The sequence below is a fragment of the Micropterus dolomieu genome, linkage group LG04 (assembly GCF_021292245.1).
Source record: "Micropterus dolomieu isolate WLL.071019.BEF.003 ecotype Adirondacks linkage group LG04, ASM2129224v1, whole genome shotgun sequence".
NCBI classification, from domain to species: domain Eukaryota; kingdom Metazoa; phylum Chordata; class Actinopteri; order Centrarchiformes; family Centrarchidae; genus Micropterus; species Micropterus dolomieu.
Genome location: NC_060153.1, coordinates 32,081,189 through 32,085,062, shown reverse-complemented (window position 1 = coordinate 32,085,062; position 3,874 = coordinate 32,081,189). Strand labels below are relative to the sequence as shown.

At 42.7% G+C, this 3,874-nt stretch overlaps 1 long non-coding RNA gene across 1 annotated transcript in view; it reads right to left on the bottom strand.

Annotated features, from left to right (window-relative positions):
* Positions 1 to 2,841: 2,841 nt before the first annotated feature.
* LOC123970362 overlaps positions 2,842 to 3,874 on the bottom strand; it is a 6,395-nt gene continuing 5,362 nt past the window's right edge. Inside the window, exon 3 of the long non-coding RNA XR_006824947.1 lies at positions 2,842 to 2,926. This is a non-coding gene — a long non-coding RNA (uncharacterized LOC123970362). The remainder of the gene's footprint in view (positions 2,927 to 3,874) is intronic.

Below are 3,874 nucleotides of genomic sequence, written 5' to 3'. Positions count from 1 at the left end.
TATAAGACGCAGCAAAACCAAAGAGAATGACTAGTTCACTTTTATGAAGTTAGAACAGAGAGAGCAGAGGATGCCTGACATCTTTGCCCCCGCCAATTTAATGCACTTAATGAAATATTTTAGTCTTGTTATTATAAGTGAAAATATATCAATTGTATTATTAATTAGTGCATATATATGTTTCTTGTGTCAAAAGATGACATTGTATCTCAAGTAGTTTGTGAGTTATTAAGGAAAATGTAAAAAATGTTACAATTGCCCCCGGTCTCCCCTACTTACATGCTTAGTGCGTTAATTTAGACAGGGTAGTGTTGTCTCAAATCAAACACTGCTGTTGTGCACTAACAGGAAATGACTATCGCGGTATTGCGCAATTCCCCAGCACAGACGCCGCCTGCAGGGCTCCAAAACAACAGCCAGGCTGTATCACCCAAAATAAACTGCTCAGAATCGGGTTTATAATAATAACAATAAAACAATAAATTAACGGCAGTCCCCTTTTCATACTATTACTATTTATTCTGTTGTTTATTTATTTATCTTTTAAGTTTCACAAGCCAAGAATTTTCTGTAATGTTAAATCACGAGCCAGATGTCTCTTCATTTAAATTCCTCAAACGTAAGAATAGAACAACAGCGGCACGAACATTAAAACTACGTTACGGCTGTGTTTTCCTCTGCCTTGTTGCTGGAGTCTCTGCTGTTGTTGCTGCAGCGGGCTACGTGAGCGAGCGGCTAGCCGGCCTCGCTAGCTCCTCCCGCCGCTTACGGAGCTCCTCAACTCCAAAAATATTCAACCACATTTTTGATCCGCCATCACTTTTCGTAAAACTGTCAATATTCGAAATCTACACAGTTGAGTTCTCACCTCAAAACTTCTCAGAAGTGGATTTAGAGATTAAATAGTGTGAAAAACTGTTCTGTTGTTGGCCTCTCTCTCTGTTGCTTCCCACTTCTCCCGTGTCGTACGTCCCGCCCCTTCCGCTACGTAGCTAAAATGGCGGTCGTTGAGGGTGAGAAGTGTCCACCGTTCCACACTCAACTCTTTGGCCGTTATGAGTGCACCAAAGGGGTACTCGCAGCGCACTGCATTTTGTTGTACTTCTCAGTGTGAGCGCACTTATGCACTCAAAATAGTAAGTGTAAGTATGCAAGTGCGCGAATTGAGGATGTTGTGAACGGTTCAACGGTATTTTGTTGTGTTGTGGTTTCAAACTATTCTCTGGAGGTAGCCTAGTTTTTGTATGTGTAAGCACATGTAGCACCTTCAGAGGTGTTTTTATTTACAGTATTTATGATAACACATGTTAAAGGTCATTTCCTTACCTAAAATGTGTAAACTCTGTTCAGTATTTTTTGGTTGTAATTTAATGAAATGTAATGGTGAGAGATGGAGAAATTTAATTAATTCATAGTAGTGATGTCTTGCTTAAATGCCACCTGGTAAAGTTATAAATCTTTGGTATAACAATGTACTTTGTTACTTTATGTGCAGACTGGTTTTTGAGAGCCTGGATTGTAGCTTAGTGGTCAACTCTTCGCTGGATGTTGATGGCGAGCCAGTCCCAGAGATGATGCAGCCTGTATGATGAGATCGGACCGCGGTGTGGCCAGCTGCTTCGGACCCCATTCAACAGGACTGACGCATCAGATTACAGGACACTGGCAGATAAGAAAGCTGTGAACTGTGTAATAAAGAATATGTTCTGTATCATTTTGTGTTGTGTCCGTTTCCTTTTTCTGTTCATAAGATAAGTGGTACTTGTGTTCCAATATCATTTGTAAATGCTTTGTAAGTTATAGATCGTCCTCACTTTAGATAAGCTCACACAAAGTACTTACTAACAACTAGTAAATGCTTTGTAACTACTTGAATTAATCATTAATTGCAGTATTAATAAGTTTTATCTAAAATCTATGAGCACACGCACTGATAGACCATTTCTAAATAATTACATGTCATGTCAAGTGAGCGGTTGATCAAAGCACAACGCAAGGGGGGCGGGGTCCTTCAACAGAATATCCAAGCAGCTCACAGCAGATCTGTGGAAGCGCAGATCTTAGAGTTTTGATGAGGAGTTCAGATAAACGGTACCAGGCCTGTAACGGTGAAGCTTTTACCCAGTAACGTTAGCTGGGGCATCTTTCGGGTTGTCTCAGTAGCATCCTAATGGGCATGAATTCCGTATTTACTAATACTTAACTAATGCTTTCTGTGTGTAGTTATTTTAAAGAGCTACCGGTTAGTGGAAATGGAGATCAGAGAGCATTTCTCACGGAGCTGTGTGACAGACGGGTCCCAGGTGTCCTGAGGACGTCACTGATTGGACAGGAGTCCAACCAGTCCCAGGTTGTAGTTCAGTACAGACCTGCTGACTGGATCAGACACAGTCTGGATCCAGTCTGTTCAGATCAGGTGAGTCTGACAGCTTTCATACCTGTTTGATTCCTGCAGAGAAACAGAACTCCGATCAGGACCAGAACCAGAAGAACCAGAAGAACCAGAAGAACCAGAAGAACCAGAGAACCAAAAGCTGCTCCAACTGTTAGGAGGGGAGGTGAGAGGGGGGGGGAGGCTGGAAGAGAAATCAGTAGAACCTGGATCAATGCAGTGATCAGTTTATAATCAGGTCAGCAGGTTAGTTCATATCATGTAAACAGGAAGTGATGTCAGTGTCCTGACCTCTGACACTCAGCCATCTCCAAGGAGATACTTCAGTCTGATCAAAATAACACCAGTAGAGACCTTCATCAGACCGTTGGAAGTTCCTGATGGTAAACTGTCCTTCAGGTCCAGATCCAATGATAGAACCATCCCTGATGAAAAAGGCTTTATTTGTGACCTTGTCTTTGCTTCTACAGCGCAGAGTGACATCACTTCCTGCCACCACAGGAAGTTCAGGAATCTCCAGAATAACCTGAGAATCTGAAGAAAAAGAAAAAACAGAGTTAGACCATCAGACCAGATATCCTATACAGACATGATGTTGATCTGGTCACTCGTCTGTCCAGAACTGGTTTCACACCAGTAAACTCCAGTGTCTGATTGGGAGAGATTTGAGACGATACAGGAGGAACCATCAAACCTCCCAAAGTCCTCATTGTGTCCCCCTGCTCTCCTCTTCACCAGACAGAGGGGTACAGATACAGATGATCACATAGACATGTGATTAGACAGACAGTGATTGTTTTCTCTTCCATCAGCTCACCTGCAGAATCAGTCAGTCCAGACAGCAGCAGCACAGACACACCTGCAACAGGAAGACAGGGGTCACTGAAGGTCAGGGGTCACTGAAGGTCAGAGGCCACTGAAGGTCAGGGGTCACTGAAGGTCAGAGGTCACTGAAGGTCAGGGGTCACTGAAGGTCAGGGGTCACTGAAGGTCAGAGGTCACTGAGGGTTAAAGGTCACTGAAGTGGCCAATGAAATGAGCTACAGAAACTTTTAAGTTATTCCATCAAATATCCTGAAATTAAGTTTTAATTTTTCAAATCTGGAATTTCACATCTCCCTGAAGCCAAAATCAGAAGATGAAGTTTGATTCTATGAGTGATGTCAATGTCTTTCTGAGTCTTTGTCAGGTTTGGTGTCACCAATAGTAACCATGGAAATGTCAATGACAGTTGAATCACATGAAACCCAGATAAGATCAGAATTGTATCCGTGTTGCTTTAGCTGAGCTTTCCTATACGGTACCAGAACATCCTAGACCAAAGACAAAAAGAGGGGCAGAGCCGTCCACTGAAGGACTTTTGGTTGGCCTCAAGGAAGATCAGGCAAACCATTTGTCAACTGAGGAAGAGAGTTTATTGCTTGGCTCAGGGTGTGCTCAGCCGGGGAGAACTGCTGACTTTGATTGGTGATATTGTCAAGC